We start from the raw sequence: 20,366 nt of genomic DNA, 5'->3' as shown, positions 1-20,366 counted from the left end.
AGGCAAGGCCCGACGGACAAGCCGTGTGGGAACCCAAGGAGCGGAGCGCAGGGAGCCTTCAGGGCTGTCGGATCCAGTGCAGGACACCGGGTCACATCTGAAATTCAGATAAACAGACACTGCATGGGCATACTTATACTGAAAATGCTTTTTTATCTGAAGTTCAGTGTTAGCGTGGCGCCCTGCGTTTTTATTCGCCCAGTCTGGCAACCACGGGGGAGAGAGAACGGAAGGTCCGAACGTGCTTGGCGAGCGTGGAGGTGACAGGAGGGCGTGTGGTGGGAGGGGAGGCCGAGAGGGCAGAGGCCGGGCGGGCAGGCCACGCGAGCCCCGTGAGCACGCTGGGCTCTGATCTAAGGGAATGGGAGACCCTGGAGGATTCTGAGCAGCTATGGGAAGGGCAGAAAGAGGAGGCACAACGTTGCTACCCTAAGCATCCCCTCCCCAGAGGGGTCAAATGGAGGAGATCAAAGATCAAACTTATCCCAGGGCCTGCTACACTAACCTGCCAGCGTGTGGCCATAGAGAGGGGAACTAGGGAGTTAGGGGACCACGACTCGGATGGGACCATCTCTCCACAGGCGGGGATCAGACTGGTGCTGACTCCCCCTTCTCTCGTTCTCCCCAGGGCTCTCTCCAATCGGTGGGGGTCCACGGGTTAGTCCAAGTGTCCAGAGCTCAGGCTGTCACTGTGTCCTGATCCTCCAGGGAGAGGTTTGCATTAGACAGCTCCCCCTCCTCTTCTCTTGACCCGACTGCTCTTCTGTCATGACTTTGACAGTGGGAAAGAAGGCGCTGGGATTATCTGGGGTCCAGCCTCTATGATCAACTCTTTCTTCATCGTCAGCAGGGCTGTGCCTACAGTCTGGACCCCTGGTGCTCCAGCTGTCGGCTTTTACCAACAGCAAGAGTAAACACAGGCAGATGCTGGCTGTTCCCAGGATGCTTTGTAAAGCTTCTCACACCCGGCTTGAAAAGCAACACTTTCTGGGATTGATTTAGGACGTGATTCAGGAAGAATCCTGATTCCAGCCAAGAAGGGACAAGGAAGAAGCTGGGACAAGGGGCCTGTCCCTTAAAGACATGAGAGAAGGAAGTTTCTTTATGACCTCACAAGAGGCTCGGGACCTGTTTCCAGTAGAGGTATTCGATTCCAGTTTCATGGATGAAGGATCTTCACAGAGCATCGATTCAGGAGTTGATGGGAGAGGCATAGATCTATCCAGAAGGCATTCTCCGGTGATTTGTCTGCCTTTGGCTTTGTCCTATAAAGCTTCTACTTCAACGGCTTGACCGAAAGCATGCCACTGAGGTTTGCAGATGACCACAAACGAAGGGGTGGCATGATGTGTGACTGCGGGGAGAGAATGCAGAGCCAGCTGGGCAACCGTGGGCAACTAGCTTAACCACTCTGAGCTGCGGTTTCTGCATCTGTGCAATAGGTAACAAATCCTGCCTCTTTAGACTGTTCTGGAGATTTACTGAAGCACCTATCCCAACGTCCGGCACAAAGGACACCCTCGATAGGGAATAGTTCCCTTCCCTCTATTTTGTCATCTGTAAAGTGGGGACAATAAACGTATACACATATAAACCTGAAGCCCAATGGACTGGATAACTAATAGGCCAGAATCAAGAAAGTACACATTAATGACTCACAGTGGCCAAGACACAGGAACGACCAGCGCCCTGCGACAGGTGACTGGATAAAGACGGCAAGGTGCAGTGGGACACTGCTTAGCCCTGAGCTGAAAGACTGCCCTGTGTGCGACAACATGGAAGGCTCTTGAGAATATCATGCTTGGCAAAATAAGTCGAGAACCATATGACTTCACTCATACGTGGGATATAAAACTGAAAGCAACAAACCAACAAGACAAACAAACAAGCAAAACTCATAGATGCAGCAGGACAGTGGTGACCAGAGGAAAGGGGGCTGGAGGCAGGCAGGGAAGGGTGAGGGGGTCAAATCTATGGTGACAGACGGAGACTTGACCTTGGTGGTGAACACATGATGTAACAACACATGTCACCCCAATACATTAAATAAATGTTTAAAAGGAAACTGCACATTAATAAGCCATTCAATTAAAAATTAATGACAGCACAGAGAATGCAAGCTTAATACCAATTCCAGTGAAAAAGACCCAAGAGTTTTAATTAGCCACAAGCTCAGCTTGAAACAAGAGTGGGGCTCATTTACCACGAGCAGCTTATGCAATCACAGATTACATAATAATAATAATTAACATATATTGAGTGTTTACTATGTCCCAAGTGATAGTCTACGTAGCACCCTTTACCCATTTAATGCCCCCAACGACCCTATAGGTTGCTGCTTTTACCGCTGGCTTACTGTCGATGAAAGAAACAGGGAGGCTAAGTGAACTGATGGTGGTCACAGCTTGCTAACAGCAGAGCCGTGCACACTCAGGCCGTATCTGACACTCCCGGGTCAGTCCTGAGCACCGTGTCAGCCACAGCCACGCCATCCCCATGCTGACGGCACCCCAGCCTTCATCCGTCTGTGCCCACAGGAGGGAAGGTGAAGGCTGGTGTGGCTTAGAACTAAGCCACCCACTCAGGCCCAGGCTCTGAAGGCCCAGCCACGACACCCAGACACCCACACTGCCCTTCAGGGCATCTCTGAGTGCCGGCTGGGCAGAGACTCTGTGCCCCGTGGGAGGGCCTTGGTTGCCCTGTTGTCCTTGAATTGTCACATCTCTTCCCTCTTTCCTCTCCCACGGCCCATTCAACCGATCCCCCCCTAAGTTAATGCCACCCGCCATTTAAAATGACGGTACAGAAGAATGCGGCACGCTGGGTGTTTCTTTGAAGTCTCTTATCTTCTCTGAAAAATTCATGCAAATTTTGCACTTTCCTCCAGACACTATCTGGGTGCGTTTTAATATAAAAATAATATTTTAAGGGACTTACCACTGAGTCAAATTGATACTCTAGAGTGATCAACCATGGGCTTCCTGCCGCTCCACAGGGCTCTCGGCACACAGCTCCCCGTCCCCAGGCTGAGAGCCGGGCCTGCAGATGCATATTTCATGATATGCAAACATGGCCGGAGCCCATCAGCAGGTGATAAAAGCAGATTACCGAGCAGCATGCACAATAGGATTCTATTTTTAGATATCGTCTGGAAGGTTCCGTGTGCACCAAAACGTTAACAGAGGTTATCCCTGGCCTGTAGGAAAGTTTTCTTTTGCTCTTTTTGCTTCTTCTACATCACACAATATGCCTACAATGAGCACGTATGTCATCTGTGGGGTGGAGCGTGGGGGTGGAGTAAGGGGTTTTGTTATGGTAGGGGTTTTTTTGTAGGGGGGGTAGATTGGCTTTGCAAGATTTACGTGTTCACAGATGCCTGAGTTTTCCGGACCCTTGCTGCAGCGGCTGGACCTTTCGGACCCTGGAGCAGGGGAGCCAAGCCCGAGGAGCACACCACGCACACAACGTCCGCCAGCACCAGCCCGGTGCCCCGCCTCGCTGCTTGGTTAACTCTGCCGGTTGTGACCTCCAACATCCGCTGCTCCCGCACACCCATCTCGCCTGGAGGCTTGCTGTGGGCCAGTCCCCTGCTCTGCTTCCTCTTAAGGTGAAAGGTTTCTGTATGCTGCCCCCCCCACCACCAGAAACCGACCCCCAATGTGACCCAGGTCCTCCCGCCTCACCTCCAGTCTTCACGCCGCCGGCTCACGCACAGCACGCAGCCAAGTAAAGGCCTCCCCACCCGGCCTGTCCCCCTCACACCGCTGCTGCCGGAATCCTGTCACAGCTCCTCACCGCACATCTGGAACCTCGGCTCCCCTCTCGGGCTCTTGCGAGGAGGTCGCCCCACGGCACGTTCAGCTGCCCAATTGTCTGTCTCTTCCCAGTTCTAAGGTTTCAGTCCAGGCCTCTTCCAGCCCACTCACGACGTCATTGATCTTAATTATTACACTTGTTGCACAGCTATCACCGGTGCCCACACCAAGCACACGCTAAGAACTCTATTTCCACTGTCTTTTAATTCTCATGATAATCCTCTAAGGTAGATTTCGCAGATAAAGAAGCTGAGGCGAGGGAGGCTGAGTGAAGTTTAAGGTCACCGGTCCAATTACTGCTGTGTAGGAATCACCCCAAACTTCGGGCCTTAAAACAAGTCTTATTCTGGGGGTTGACTGGGCTCGGCTGGCTGATTCTTGTTGAGGTCACTCAGGAGGTCGCGCTGAGAGGGCAGCTAGGGATGGAGTCAACTCAGAAATGCCTCACCCTGTCCGCGTGGGTGGTGGATGCTGGCCACGGGCCAAAACACCCATGGGTGGCCTCTCCACAGGGTCTCGTCCCTGGGGTCGGTTTGAGCTTCTTCACAAGGTATAACCGCATCCCGAAGAGGGTGAGGTGGAAAAAGGCGTGGCATCTTTATGGTGTCGCCCCCAAAGGCACACGGCGTCACTTGTGCCATCTGTTACTGCTCATGGCAGTCACGGAGACCTGCCCAGGTTCAAGGGGGAGGAGAACAGGCCCCAGTGCTGGATGGGAAGAGTGTGGTCACGCTGCAAGAAGAGCACGTGGGACGGGCTGCAGTGCGGCGGCCATCGTGGGAAACGGCAGTCGACCACAATCACACAGTGAGGAGACTGGGCAGAGACCATCCTTGAACCCGGGTCAGTGTAGCTGCAAAGCCTGCGCTCTGAGACCAGTACGCTGCCACGGGAGACTGGCCACGCCTCCAGCTCTGCGTCAGAAAAGCAGAATTCAACACATCACGAGATGCTGATCAACATGCATGTCCAGAAGGGGGAAGCCAAGAAGCTAAGACGCCCAGAAACACTATCACAGGGCTCAGCAAACAGTGGAGGATGTGCGGCCCGGGGAAGACAAAACTGAAAAGTGGCACCACAGCTTCCTCAGTGCATTGCAGGCGAACACGTGGAACAGGGGCAGCAGGGTGTGCGTCCCTCCGCCCGCGATAGCTCCGCCCCCCACGGCTGCGAGCAGGCGGGGTTTGCCCCTGGCTGCACCCCTTCACAAATGGGTTATCCTCCCCAGACCCCTCCTCTGCACCTGTAAAGTGGAGGTGATGCAACAATCTCCCAGGGTCGCTGTAAAACCTGGGGATGACGTGCGGACAGCAGCCCGGCGTGCAGGGAGCGCTCGGCAAGGGACAGCTGCTCTCGCCGGTGTCATCGTCGCTGCTGTTCGGTGGAGCTACTTAGCACTGAGACGACTGCCTTGAGGAAATGAGAGGTCCCCAGAAAGGGCCTGCCCTTGGCAGTGAGGAGGATCTGGATGGAATGTGGAACCAAAAGCCAGGGAGCTCTGGGCCCCTGCCCACCTTAGGCCCACCAGAAATGAAGGCCAGCCCAACGAGACCCCATGCCCCTCAGGTGGACCTGGCCTTGGGGCCTGCTGGGACACTGGCCTCCCTGGGTACGAGAGGCCACAGGGCAAGCAGAAGCCATGGGGCCGAGAGGGCGGCCCCAGACCCCTGAGAGGGGGGTGGATGGACGGAGCAGAGGCAGTGATCAGCATCATAAAGATGGCAGTGGGTTCTGGAATCATTCATCTAGATGGGCTCCATCTAGGTAGGGTTCCTGGGGGCAGTCTCCCCTCCCCCAGGGGAGTGAGACTGAGTTAGGGTCTAGGGCCCCGGATAAGATCGGCGACCTCAAGAAACACTGGTTACAAATCAGGACATCGAGACCGAAAATGGCTTTTATACAGCCCAGCAAACAGCACAGGGGCAAGCGGGAAGGAAGGGAGGGAGGGAGGGAGGAAGGAAGGGAAGGAAAGGAAAAGGAAGGAAGGGAAGGAGGGAGGGAGGGAGGGAGGGAGGGAGGGAGGGAAGGGGGAAGGGGAAATGATAAAAATAAACAAAAACCAGTCTGTATAGCATTCAGTACATGCCAGGAGCGGCTTTAAACCTTGTAAGAATGTTAAGTCATTTAGTCGTCACAATGGTTCCATAAAGTACGTATCACTGCTGTCCCCATCTTCCACCGGGACACCGCGGCTCAGAGGGCTGCGCGGCCTGCCCGAGTTCCCACAGCTGCACAGCTGCCGGAGCCGCAATGGAACCCAGGAAACGTGGCTGCAGAGGTGTGATCTCTACCACTTCCCTCTTCTGCCTCTCTCGGTGGCAAGAAGAGGGCTAGCCAGGTGCGCACACCGTTTAATTTCATTTAATGTTTAGAAGTGGGTATTCTTGCCCTAATTCCAGAGGAGGGAGACAGAGCAGAGTGGCGGCCCCAACATCAGACAGCCGGTGGGGGAACTGAGGCAGGGCAGTGACCCAGGGCCGTCAGCCCTTCCAGCTGCACCAGGCCCCGTGTCTAATAGGCACGAGGACTTAGGATGCACCCGAGGATGCTGGGCACCGAGGATGCAGAGCAGCAGAACCAGCCGACTCCGTCTGCTCTCTCCAGAGGCTGTGAGCCAAAGGTACCCTGGCCTGCCTTGGGCTGAGTGGGCCAAAGAGATGGATGTGTGGTCAGATCTCGGGGTCACCGCAGGGTCTCAGTGCTCTGACAGACACAATGTGCCCAAGACAGCCGTTCCCTCCCCCCACCGGCCACTTCTCCCCCACAAATGCAGCCATGCCTGGGCCTGGTGGCATGATGACAAATTCCTGTCTGATGGCAAAACTCTCAGGCCCCATCCCCGCCTGCCTATTAAGCTGCAAGACCTTTCCCTGGCTCGCCAGGGAAAATCTCAGAGCAAAAGGAAAAAGGCTGGGTTTCCAGAACATTAAACTTCCATTGCCGCTACTGCCTGCCAATCTCCCTACTAATCACCTGAAGGAAAGAAAGCCAACAGCCCTCGAGGGAGCGCGGGTGGGGGCTGGGAACTGCCGCCCTGCCCGCTGACCGTCCCTGCCTTTTCCGCAGGAAGGCACCTCAGAGGATCAATTCACCCCTTGTCCGGCCCTGGCCCAGGCCCACTTCACGCAGAGGCAGAAACCTGGCCCAGCCAAAGGGACACTCTCCCTCCGTGTTTGGTGACTAAAATATCAACTGGAGTTGATTCGAGAGCCAGCAAATATTTAGTGAGCGCGTTCCATGTGCCAGACACTCCAGCCCTCTGTCTCCAAAGTTTATAATCAGGGGTTTGAGCAACAAGGACCAAGGTGGGGGGGGTGCTCAGATTTGAGGATGGAAATGCCGAAATCCTTTCTCCCCGACGATGCCGACGCCATTGCCTCCACCGGCACCCCGCAGAGCATGCATCCTTTCTGCCTCCGTTTCTGGCTGGACCGGCCTGGGAAAGCCGGACCCGCGTGCGGCAGCAGGCTGACCCGACGACACAGGGCTCGGCGGAATTCATCCAGCGGTGGGCAGCAGCGAGCTCACCGAGCTGACCGTGCCCTTAGGAGAGAGACTCGGTCACAGTGTGAACTTGGACACATCCCTCGGCCTCAGTGATTCTCAGTGTCATTATCTGTGAAATGAGATGAACAATACCACCTGGCCCTGGCAGGTGTGGCTCGGTGGGTTGGCCGTCACCCCACAGACCGAAAGGGCTCCAGCTGGATATCCCGTCAGGGCCCAGGCCTGGGTCGCAGGCCGGGTCCCCGGTGGGGGGCGTGCAGGAGGCAACCGACTGATGTTTCTCCCACACACTGATGTTTCTCCCCCTCGCTACCTCCCTCCCTCCCTCTCTCTCTAAAACAGTAAATAAATAAAATATTTTACAAAAACAATGATACCACCTACTTCCTGAGGTGCTCATGCCACTCCAGCCTCTGCACAGCAGCAGTCACCACGCTGCCCTGTGAGAGTGTACTGTGGAAAGGGCGCCCCAAAGGGAGTGGCCCTGGGGCACAGGGAAATGCACCCTCTCACGTACCTGCTGGTAGCTGTGTAAGTTGTTACACCCTTTGGGGAGGTGGAGGGAGGTCGGCAGTAAGTGTCAAAGAAAACTCATTGTATTCACCCTTTTCCTCAAAATCTTCTTTCCAGAAATTCACCTTAGGTGTGGGAAAAGACACGTGTTGTGACACTGGTCATTGCAATGTCACTCCCAGTCATTCCATTTTTACTATACCACACACAAAGTGTGTATAATACATGTTTGCATTTTCAAATTGCCGTAATAAAAACTAACCCGCTAAATATGCAACATCTATCTTGGATATTCAGAATAGTCACAAACACCTTCAAAGCCCTCTACATGCCCTAACCCATTTCACCCGCACCTCTCCCCCTCCCCAGGAACCCACTACCCCCAATTTTGTGCTAAACATTCCCTTTTTTCCTTTATACTTTAAAAATTTATTTATTTATTTATTTATTTAGAGAGACGAGGAGGGAAGGAAACATCTGTGTGCCAGAGAAACATCAATCAGTGGCCTCTTGTATACACCCAACCAAAGGCCTGGCCCACAACCTAGACATGTGCCCTGACTGGGAATCGAACCGGCAACCTTTCAGTTTGTGGGACCATGCCCAACCAACTGAACCACACCAGTCAGGGCTCCGTTATTGTTTTAACCCATACTATGTACCTTTTTCAAAAGAAAATTTTCATTTATTCTATTTTTGCTATCTAAATATGCTCGACGTGTGTACTTTTGCCCACAATTTTAGTTCTAACTTGATTTTAACCCCACAAGTTAATTATTATTACCTTATACAATCCACATTTATTTATAGAGTTACCATTTTCTTTCTTCACCATTCATTCTTACACTTCTGGGATCATTTTTCTTCTTCCTGGGATATAGCTGAATAAGTTCCTTCAGAAAGTGTCTCTTATAATCAATTCATCAGTTTTGTTTTTTTAAAAGACATTTTAAAATTGTCTCTATTTTGCCTTCATGTTTTAGAGATCATTTTAGTGGGAGTAGAATTCTAGCATAATATTTTCACTCAGGGCTCCAAAGCTGCCCTTCCGTAGCTGACTGGCTCCCAAGCTGCTGTTGAGAATTAAGTCACAGGTGGCGTTACCATCGCTTCGTAGGTAATGTATCTTTTCACTCTGGCTACTTCGAGGGTCTTCTCTTTGTCTTTAGTGTTCTTCTGTTTTCTACAAAATACAAGTTTCTTTTCCTTTATCCTGGTTTGGACTCACTGGGCTTGTTAAAGTTAAGGACTGGTATCTTTCATGACAACTGGAAGGTTTTTAGTCATCGCTACTAAAACTTCTCTCCCATGCTGTCATCCTCGGACACTCCAGTTCCAGGTGCGTTCTGTCTCCTCACTCTGTCCTTCACATCACCCACCTCTGTCGTAGCTTGCTTCCTACTGTATCCCAGGTCACTCTTCAGAAAACCTTCCAGATCACCAATCCTCTCTTCATCTGCGTCTAATTTATTATCACATCCATGGAGTCATTAATTTCCATGAGTATACCTTTTATTTTCTAAAAGTTGTGTTTCTTTCCTTTATATTTTACTAGGTTATTTGAGAGTCTTTTGTTCCATCATTATATATCCAATATTCTCTCTTAGTGTATAAACAAATTAAATACATTTATTTTCTAGTCTATTTGGATAAGTAAAGGTCATTAGTCTTTGAGGAATTTGTTGTTTCTATGGAATCTCATTAAGGGTAATTTATTTCCACATGTGTTTGTTGAAGTTTGAGTGAAGTCCACAACCCTTGAACTTTGTGATAATTCTCTGAGGCCAAGGTTTGACATTTTTTTTTCATGGAGGATTTGCTTTTGTTTTCAAGCACTAGGGGTTCTCACCAATCTAGGACATTTTACATTTTCAGGATGTAGTTTTGGGTCAGTTCAGACTTAAGTTTAGGAATTCTCTAACAAAACCATTTTCTTCATGTTTTTTCTTTTATTCCATCACAAGTCAAGGATGACTAGCAAGTATCTTCACCAACTTTCCTTTATATGGAGTGTGTGTTTTCTCCTTCCCCTACCAGGAGGTTCCCCCTTCAGGGACCCCAGCCTTGTGTGAGAACTCAGCCTGCTGGAGCCCTGGGCTATGCCGGCCATCTGCCGTGTGTACAGCTGTACCACCTATTCAACCCCATTTAGGCTCCAAGACAAACACTAGCTCTACAGCTCACTTATTCTTTCAAAGTCATATTTCCTTGTTTTGTTTTGCTTTCTTGTCTGTAACAAATTCCCTCTCTGTCGTGCCAACTCGACCGTGCACTCGTGCATTGTATGGAAAGGGCGGGAACACACACACAGTCCGCCATTTAGCAGCGGACTGTCCCTAGAGGAGTTTCATGGAACATCCAGCTCACTGCACTCGATGAAATGATAGGGGGAGGTAGTCATTGGCAAGGGAAAATGTCAACATAAGGAGTGAGTATAAACAATTAAGTTATGTAACAGTGCTCTCTCTGGATCATGGGTTGTGGGATGATGCTCGCTTTGCCTTTTGTGCTTTTGCCATATTGTTTTCATTGACTTGCAACAGGAATTTATGATTTTAGCAAAAACAGTTGTCTCGATTCTACTCACACTATTAAGCAGGTATGGGAAACATTTGTGGCTTCTTTGTTTCTTGATAACACGCTTAGCAGTGATTCTGGAGACTCCATGCCGGCAGGAAGTGCAGGACTGGGGAAGAGGAGCCTAGAGGGGTCGGCGCGGCATGTGGGTCCCCCCAGGCTTGCATGCCTCCCCCCTCTGCCCCATGCTTCCACCGCTGCCCCACCTCCTGATCGTTGCTACGCAGCTCCGCCTTCTCCAAAGCCCGAGCTCCAGTCCCTTCATTGTCCCTGCCATGGCAGGAGCTACAGCAGCTGTGGTGTCCAGGCCGGACTCAGCAGGCAGGACCCACGAAGGTTCTGGTTCCTCTACCACCTCCAGGCTCAGATAAGGGTGTATTTTTACTCACTGCTCAATAACAAATCATTTCACCAACTGGGGCTTAAAGCAATAAACATTAGAGACAAATGTTGAGCATTGAGAGACAGGAACGAGTCGCAAACAGCAAACAAACTCAAACCATCCACAGGCTACTGGGAGGTGTGGTGGTTTCCCAGGACGCATCTGGAAGGAGTCTCCTGCATCCGAACTGCCGAATGGGTTTGCTCGTGAGGCGGTGGCCAGCTCAGCAACGCCCTCTCCCCCTCCTTGCCTCCCTTTTCTTTCTTCCCTCGTTCTCGCTGCATTAGGACTGCGCTATTCGGTGAAGCTTTAGCATGTACGTTTTGTTTGAAGTTCTGTGTTCCTAAAACTCGGGTCAAGACAAGGAGTTAATCTTGGAAATCAGTTATATTGACAGAAACATCTCTTGGGATGGCAGGGTCTCCTCAGGATAAATGTTCAGACTTCCCAAACCCCTCTGCAACACTCCGCTACCACCCAGCTCTTCTTCCTGAACGGTAGCTACAGCAAAGGCGGAGGTTACTGGGTCTTGTAATAATGGGGCGAGAGAACTAACCGCTGGTCAAAGCTGACCCCTGCCACTGGGTTTTTCATCCAGTCTGACTCCCAGACTTGTCCGCAGCTGATTCCAGCTGACTCGTCAGGATGACACACTAACCCCACAACTGAAGACCGTCATTCTGGTCCTTTCTCTCCACGTGCAAAGCCCCCTCCTCTGGGAACTCTTTGTCCCAACCTCAGCCCTCTGCTCCACCACAGGTCCTCTCGGCACCTCAGCCCGGGCAAGGAAGAACGTCTCAGTTCTCCTGTGCGACGCGCCCAGGCCACGGAGACAGAAGCACCGCCCCAGTCTCATCCACTCACCCACCGCCTTCGCTTAAACTCCTGTGGCCCACGGAGGGGACTGTAAGGCGGGAGGGGTTAAACCCCATGTTCTCGGGTTCCTCCATGTCATCTGGATGCTTTTACAATGTCCAGTAATTTGGCCCATGGGAGTGGAAAACAGGGAAACTGGATTCCGACTCCATTGTCCTTCTTCCACCTTTCCGCTCTTCCTCCACAGCCCTCAGGTGAGAAGGGGTGAGCCTCCCAGGCCACACCCATCACCCCACAGTCTGAATTATCTCTGCCCTACAGTTCATAAGGAAATTCTATGATCATATTATGGAGAAGGTAAGAAACTCAGAAAACTTTTCTCTTGCTTTGGAATACCTTACTCTAAGGGCTGTTTGGTCCTAATGGACTCAAAAACAGGAGGTCGCCTTTGACATTTAAAGCTCAGCAATGACCTCTCTGTTCCAGGTGGTTCCTGCCCTTCCTGAAGCACCGAAACTCACTGCTGTCATGGGTGGGGACCTCCAATAAAACAAAATGTACAGGATATGGAAATACATTCAAAATACATTTTAAATATGTTATCTATCTCCTTTAGGCAATTAAAGTATTTCCTCAAAAACAGCATCATTGGGGGAGGGAGGAGGAACTCTTGGTGAAAGAGGGGAAGGGATTGAGACGCACTGATGGGTAGTTAGTCACCACATAGTCACGGGATGTAAAGTACAAATTAGGGGAGCACACTGAATAATATTACAGTAACTGCGGCTGGTGCCAGGTGGGGACTGGAAATATCAGGGGGGTCACTTTGTAAAGTGTGTGACTGTCTAACCACCATGCTGTACACCTGAAACTAGTGTCAAATGATATTGAATGCAAACTGTAAGAGAAAAAACAGTTGTTAATCCAAAACAATGCCCCCACCGCCACTGAGCCACCGCCAGCCCGCCGCCAGCCTGCCGATGAAGGATGCCGCCCTTTCTTCCCCCGGGTCTCAGTCCCAGACCCTCACTCTCCCTTGTTTGCGGACTGCTCGGTTTAAGCCCGTTTTTCTGGTTTCGAACTCAGCAGTCCCTCCCGGGTGTGAGTTCCTGTACTCCCCCCTTGACGGAGGGGGAGAGGGGCGCCGTCCAGCCACGCTCCCTCGCCCCAGGGTCGGCACGGAGCCGTCGAACTCGGGGTGTTGTCAGACATGAAAAGATGTCTGTGAAGTCGCTTCGGAAGCTGTGCGGCACCGCACAGATGTCAGGCATTATCTCACGGAAACAGCCTTCTCGAACGGCTGGGAAGGGCACTTCTTAACGCCGCCTCTCTGGGCACGCGCCCGAGGGGCCGGGGAGGATCCAGTCCGCGTCAGGGGGTAGGCTTCAGGCTTCTCCAAGTCGCCGAAGAACAAGGATGGAGCGAGAGGGCCACCTCAGCCGAGCCATTCTCAGAAGCGTCTGGTCTGCCTAGACAGCCGCCGGCTTCAGGCCTCTGCCGTAGGGCAGAGTCAGAGAGCCTGGCTCAGGCCATGCTTCCAGGAAAGTCAGCGTCGCCACGTGGAGATGGTGGCGAACCAGAACCCCAGAGCGTTTAAGGAGCACGCCGCTGCGGCCGCGGGCAGAGATCCACCCAGGCCGCTGTCCAAGTTCACTCTGCTGGGTAGAAGAGGAGTTGATTTATGTCTCCAGCAGGTATGCCAGAGAAAATTCAAATTGATCAAAAATTAAATATTCATAGGACATTATTCATTAAGATTCATCTCACCGAGTGGATGAAATGAGGCAAGGGAAGAAATTAGCTTGCTTGAGAGTGTCAAAGTGATTATGTGATTAAATTGCAATTTATAATTTCTCCTTCAAAAAAAGCTGTACTTCTTGATTTCTCCTCCTCACTGGGCCCCCTTGTTGTCCACGCCTGAGCCGAGAGCAGTTGGGGTGCATCGGAGACGGGGAGGCTCCAAGCAGTGCCTGGTCTCCCTCTCTCCCTCCTGCCCCCCCCATCACCCACCACTGACCCCGAGAGAGGCCCTTATACCAGCCGCTGGGCTCTGCTCTCAAGGCTGAAAACAAGGCTGCCAGAAGCAACTGGCACCCCCCTTCAAAGGAAGCCAGTCAAATCCCCACAGTGGCAATCCAGGATGGTTTCTAGCCCCAGGCCACTGCCTCACCGCCCCCTGGAGAAAAAAAAAAAAAAGCAGAGGAAGCACAATGTCCCTACAGGACGTTCCTGGAGGGTCTCTCGGGAAGTCCCCTCTGGCCACCATTTAATCTTCCAGAGAAGAGAGGGGTCCTGCTCATACCCTTGGTCCCCTTCCTGAACTTGATGTGCGCTGTGCCAAGCAAAGTCTGGGTCAGCTGAGGATTCACAGAGGCCACCCACTGAGACGCCGTCAGTGAAGGTCAGCCAGCCCGGCCTCCTGTTCCTTCCAGCAAAGGGCCCGGGAAGGGTGAGCATCAGGGTTCCAGAGCCCAGCAGGTTCTGGGGGGAGAGAGGAGGTGTCCCCTTAGGTAGCCCACCTCTTCTCCAAGCATGTGGGGCCTCTCTAGCACCCTACCCTTTGGGGACTCCCCGGATAGGGAAAAACCTGAATGCAGTCCTGAAACCAGGGACCCTCCCAAGCCCTGCCGCACAGAGGCCAGGCGGCCCTGGCTTTCCCAGGTGCTTCCCCAAGCCCCGGGGACCCTGAGGACACAGGGGGCTCTGCGGGGAGAAGGGGCAGCCCGCCAGGGGCAGCACTCTGCTGCTTTCATCTGTCTTGCACACGGCGCTTCTGCTTGTGATTTCATATCAGGAAGGCGTTTTTTGCTGCTAAAAATAATCTCAAAACCACTGAATTAGATAGATGACCTCTTACAAGCCCCTTTCAGTCCAGAAGCGTCTGACTCTGTGACTTCAGTGGTACAGAAAAAAAATGTGCTCTGAGCTAGACAGGCTCTATTTTCTCCTCTTACCACTATACAAAGAAACGTGGTCTGTCTGTCTGTCTTTCTGTCTGTCCTTCCAGGACCCAGAGTCTAGCTGAGATGACACACGTGTGTGTGGAGACAGGTGGGTAACTGTATTTGTCCTGCTCTGCGTGCCTCCGTCCACCCCGGCCTCTCGCTGCCCCTGTGACCCTCTGAGCGTCTCTCGTGCGCTGCCGCCCAGTGAAGACCGAGAGGCCGGCTGAGCGGCTGAGAGGGGCGGCATTAATCCAAGCTCGTTTCCCAGCGCCGCGGAGGCCTGCCCAGGTTAATTAGTTGTGCAGGCCTGTCTTCCAGGCAGCGAGCCGGCAGGGTTTGTTACCGCTCCGTCGCCGCAGCTATTTGTTTTCTGTTCTGTTTGGAAATGCATCTGTCTGACTATAAATAGCATCCACTGTGACCAGGGCCAAGACAGGCAGTGAACAGCCCCTCCAGGGGGTTGGGGTCAGAAAGCTTCGAGGCCCCGTCCCCCTGCCCCCCTACCCCGAGAGGCACTTCGGGCCTTGGGAGAGGCAGGGAGGATGTGGGAGAGGCCGGGGGCCCGAGGAAGAGACAGGGCCGAGGCGCGTGGGCTCGGCTGAAAGTGGAGAAAGGCAACAGCCACTAGTGTGCAGAGCCCACAGCAAGGGGGCAGCAGGAGCCCGAGGGTGTCGGGGGAAGGGCACTGAGGAGGAGCCTGCAGCATGATGGAGAGGAGGCAGAAATCTGGTTCTGGGCCCCAGTCCCAGCAAGTGCACCTAAGCCACGTGACCTCAGGCACCTCTCTAACCTCGGCGCCCAGAGCCCTCACCCGTTAGCTGAGAACCATAACGTCTCTCCACTCACTCCACTCGGGCTGGCTACAGGAGACATCTATGGAAGGCCCGGCACTACACAAAGGACAGAATTCTCGTTTTGCAGATGAAAACGATTGCTCAGGCGCACTACTCTGGAGTGCGTGGCCAGGACTCCAGGACTCTGGGGGGAAGAGGAACCTAAACATGTTAGAGGAGGGTGTGATGAGGGATCTTCAGCCTTCTGTCCAAAGGGTCTGTGCCCATGACCTCCACACGGTCACAGAGTCGGGCCCCAGGACCACTTGCTGACCACAGGCTCACTGTGGCTAGTTCAGCTCCTGCACAAGCCCCAGCTGGGTAGATTCTGTTAGTGCCAACAAAAATTACTGTGGAGAGTAATTCACACTCATCTACAAGCACTTACTTAGGGCATAAGGGGTGACCGGGCCGGGGGTGGGGGGCACCGATGAGGGGCAGAGGGACAGCTGTGTAAATCCGAGGAGGAAGAACGGGATATTGGTAGAGGGTGCACCTTTGGGATTCAGACGGCCTGTTTCCATCACTTTCTGGTTATAAGCCTTGGAAAAGCTATTTAGCAATTTTATCTCCATTTAGTTTCACATCTGTTAAGTGCACACAGTAGTGACGGCACAGAGGTCCCCGGACTGCGGTGTGAGGACTGAGTGAGACCAAGTACGTTGCGTATTTAGATGTCAGTAGGCGGCACGTGGCTAGAGCTCCACAGACACCAGCGATGCTGACGGCACATAAAAACCAGTCAGGACACATTTAAAAACACTCACACGCCCCTGAACTCACTGCCAACTGAGAGCCTGCGTGCCGAGGGGGTGCACGGCCATACGGAATTCGGTCTGACGGGATTTAAATCAAGGAATCCTTCCAGAAGGAAGAGCAACTGCAACACAGTTTAGGAGACAGGACGTTCTTGTCTACTGCTGGGCAAATCCTCACGTGTTTTCCCATTACAACGGAGCTCTAGCCGAGGTCTCGAGAGCAGGACAGGAGGAGCCAAGTGACCCCAGAGAGCACATCACCGGCAGATGGGGCCAGCGCCCCCACGCAGGGCCAGTGGGGCACCAGGATCCTTCACGAAACCAGCACCCTCCCCACCTTAGTCAGGATGGGCAAAAAACAGAGAAGAGGAGAGTCACAGGCTTGTGAGGAGAGTCGGCAGGCCTGTGGGGAGAGGCCAGGCCCTCCTCTCCTCCGTGGAGAAGAGATGGAGCTTTCCTGCCCCATGCAAAGAGGAAGAGGGTGCCCAGGCCCCACCAGAGAGCATTGTCAAAGAGCCCTTCGATCCGGGAACCTAGGGCTGCAGCCCTAGCTCTTTCTATTCCGCTCCCCACAGTGGGAAGGAAAAGCAGAGTGCTTGCTACCCCTGCCCTGAGGTCCAGGCTTACCCTGGAATGTAGCAGGAGCTCACCCAGCAGGGCCTGAAGGGACCTGGCGCAGCATGAGAAGACGGGGGCGGGGGGGGCGGGGGGGCAGCTCTCCCACCCCAGGTCTGTGTGGCCCTTGAAGGCCACGGTCACCCCAGCAGGCTCTGTGGAAATGCACAGGAGTCAGCTCAAGGGCAGGGACCAAAGGTTTGCTCAGGCTGCTGCTGATCGAGGAGACAGATGCCTAAGCCAGAGACTGGAGTCACTGGGAGCCCTTGGCACCGGTGCCGCCCCAGGGAGGTGCAGCTGGGGGTGGGACCAGGAGGGGAAAGGGCAATGGAGGAGCCTGGGGTAGAATGTCTATCATCTGAGAGACCCAGGAAGGGGTCAAGGACACAGGCAGCCCCTCTGCTCTCGTAAGTCTTTTACAAAGGCCTCTCCCTTCCCCCGCCCCCAGCCTCAAACAGAGATGCTGAGGCCTTGAAGAGGGGGCCAAGGGGCCACCAAGCCACCCGCCATGGCCCCGAATGGCCGAGGCCGAGCAAGCTCTAGCTTGTGCTGGAGGGAAGGGAGAAAAGCTCTGGATCACGCTTGCAATGGAAGTTTTAAAAAAGTCAAAGACGGAGTCCTAATTACTGGAATGAGGAGACTGTTCTAGTAACTGAAAGTGGCTGGAGAGTTGTGGAAGCAGACCAAGACGTCATTAAGGGAGCTGCTCCCCGGCAGGAAGGAGATCTGGCAGGACACAGCTGGGCCAGGCCGTTACTGGAAGAGATAAAACCGGCTGGTGTTTGTGCTCCGAGTGGAGACTCCCCAGTAAATGGGGCCCACTTACATGCACGCGGGAAGGAACTGGCCCTTGGAGACCCGCGTCCCTCGGGCCAGGGCGCCCAGATGAAAGACAATGCCTCCCTCCCGTTCGGATGCTGCCTCACCTCCAAGGATAGAGATGGACCCTACCCTTCGTGGAGGAGGGGAACCTGTCCTCAGGCTTTTAAGGAGGCACTTAGGAAGGAACACGGGTGTCTTCTTACAGGAATCAGCACGGGAACGCACTGGCAGGCCACTGACAGAGATGGTGCAAGCTGCTTCCTTCTGGTCTATTCTAGGAAGCACTCCCCCACCTCTTCCTAACACCAGCCAGTGGTCCCCGCTGGGAGGGCCCGCAGCCACGGAGGGCTGTGAGTCTGCCCCCCAGGAAAGGCGGGAGAGGCGCAAGTCAGGGACAGCCCAGGCCAGGACATGGAGGCAGCATGTCCTGGGGGCCAGGAAACTGCCACAGGGGCTGGGTCCCCTAGAGCAGCAATTTCCTACCGGCATGCCACGGGAATTTTTAAAGCACTCAAAACCTGACTGCTTAGTCAGGGGCACTGACCTCTTTTCCCTGAGACTGTCAAGTTTTAAAAAATGACAACAGCCAACACAATAGCTGTCCAGTGTGAATGAATCAAAATTATACCTATTTTTTTTTGTCAGAGCAGCAAAAAATACAGTTTTTGGTGTGCCGCAGCATTCTAATGTTTAGTTTCTGTGTCCCGGAGGACGGGAGAGGCTGAAACCACTGCCCCGGCGGAAAGCGAGGGGAAACAAAGTTTACAAAGAGCGGGGCGTGAGCCGCTTCTTGGAACAGGATGTTCCCTTGGCTGGCGTCCAGCTGGGGGAAAGGGAGGGACACGTCCAGCGCCTGTGCTGCATCAGACACCGAGTTCACCCTCGTCTTATTTAATCCTCCCACAAGCGTGCAGGAGAGGCCTTCCTCCATTTCACAGAGGCGAAGGCAGGTCAGGGTCACTGGCCGCAGGTCCCACGCTGTTGGGATTGGAACCTCAGGTCTGTCTGGAGAGTGTCCCTGGAGATCTGCTGTTTATCCTGCCCCTTCAACAAAGGCTGTGCTGCCTGCCTACCTACCCAGCAGTTAGCTCCTTCCGGGACCCACCATTGGCTTCTGAGCCACAGCCACGCTTTTCTCCGAGCAGCCTCCAGGCAATGGCTGAGCGGGATGGTGCCTTCCCCTCTCCTACCCGCGCTGACTGCTTTAACTAGCGATTTCGCCCTAGGGTGCCCCCTGCAGGGACAGGTCTGCATCCAGGCTGGGACCTCCCCCAGGCCAGGCCCACTCCCTCCCTCTTCCCTTCACAGGTGCTGCTCCCACTGTGTGCTCCCAGCTCCCTCTCGGGGTCTGGTTCCCGGAGAACCCACCGAGGGCCCCCACAGTCTGCCGCCCAAGCTTCTGCTCCTTCTGACAGGTTAGCCTCGCTCTCGTTCACCCCCGAGTAGTGCTTCTGCAGCCCAGAGAGTGACTTCCCACTGGCAGCTGCGGCTCACCCCTTCCAGGGAAGAGCTACTAAAGGCTGGAGGGCTGGAGCTTCCTGGAACAACCCAGCATCCTTGACTACCAGGTGCTCAGTGCCCAAAGGCAGTGGCTCACGTTCAACCACACTGTGAAGTTTAAACCCAAGTAACCGGTCACCCTCACTGTCTGTCTCCTGTTCCCGGTGCCAATTCCAGCCCTTCCGCTGCCATCACACAGGACGGAGATACTGAGTGTGATTACGTATATATTGTGCCTAGTGGGCACACTTTTTGGTTCCTATGTTCAACTCAAAAAGCAGACGAGCACACGCAAAAAGAGAAATATGGGCAATGTATATATGTAAGTATGTAAATCAAAATATGAATTCATCCTATGAGATGAGCATCACCCCAATACCCAGACTAGACAACAATATTATAGAAAGAAACTGCAGAATAGTATCTCTCGCAAACATAGATGGAAAAATCCTCAACAGAATATTAGCAAATTGAATCCAACAATATGTAAAAAGAATTATACACCATGACAAACTGGGATTTATCCCAGGGATGCAAAGTTGGCTCAGCACTTGAAAATCAATGTGCTGCTGCATCACATCAGCAGGCTGAAAAAACAAAATCACATGGCCATATCGATGGAGGCTGCAGAAATGTTCACCATCGTTAGTCGTTAGGAAAATGCAAACCAAAACCACAATGACGTACTACGTCACACCCGCCAGGATGGCTGTAAATATTTTTTAAAGATTTTATTTATTTATTTTTAGAGAGGGAAGGGAGGGAGAAAGAGAGAGAGAGAGAGAGACATCAATGTGCGGTTGCTGGGGGCCGTGGCCTGCAACCCAGGCATGTGCCCTGACTGGGAATCGAACCTGCGACACTTTTGGTTCGCAGCCTGCACTCAATCCACTGAGCTACACCAGCCAGGGTTGCTATAAATATTTTAAAAAGGACCACAGCAAGTGCTGGAGAGGATGAGAAATTGAAACTCTCACACACTGCCGGTGGGGATATAACATAGCGCAGGCCCTTCAGAAACCAGTTTGGCGAGATCCCCATATGAGCCAGCATTTCCACGCCTGGGTACATACCCAAGAGAACTGAACACATGTGTCTATACAAAATCTCATACACAAATGTTCACAATAGCCAAAAATGGACATAACCCAAACGCCCACCAATTTATGAATGGATAAGCCAGATGCAGTACATCCGTACAACGGAATATTACTCAGCCATAAAAACGGCTGGAGTACTGACGTGTGGATGAACTTGAAAACATGATGCTGAGTGGGGGAGTC

The 20,366-nt window shown here is 53.0% G+C and overlaps 2 long non-coding RNA genes across 3 annotated transcripts in view; one reads left to right on the top strand and one right to left on the bottom strand.

Moving 5' to 3' along the window:
• Positions 1-20,366, bottom strand: part of LOC123804369 — a 51,529-nt gene that overhangs the window by 12,492 nt on the left and 18,671 nt on the right. For both annotated transcript variants that reach the window (XR_006783150.1, XR_006783151.1), the window contains one exon: positions 3,684-4,729. This is a non-coding gene — a long non-coding RNA (uncharacterized LOC123804369). The remainder of the gene's footprint in view (positions 1-3,683; positions 4,730-20,366) is intronic.
• Positions 13,044-19,617, top strand: LOC123804370. Its single transcript, XR_006783152.1, has 3 exons — positions 13,044-13,304; positions 14,618-14,661; positions 18,892-19,617. It is a non-coding gene; the product is annotated as an uncharacterized LOC123804370 (long non-coding RNA).

This window comes from Phyllostomus hastatus, unplaced genomic scaffold, assembly GCF_019186645.2.
Source record: "Phyllostomus hastatus isolate PE091 unplaced genomic scaffold, TTU_PhHast_1.1 phas_scaffold_216, whole genome shotgun sequence".
Taxonomy (NCBI): domain Eukaryota; kingdom Metazoa; phylum Chordata; class Mammalia; order Chiroptera; family Phyllostomidae; genus Phyllostomus; species Phyllostomus hastatus.
The sequence above is the reverse complement of the archived record's forward strand: the minus strand, read 5'-3'. Positions and strand labels throughout refer to the sequence as shown.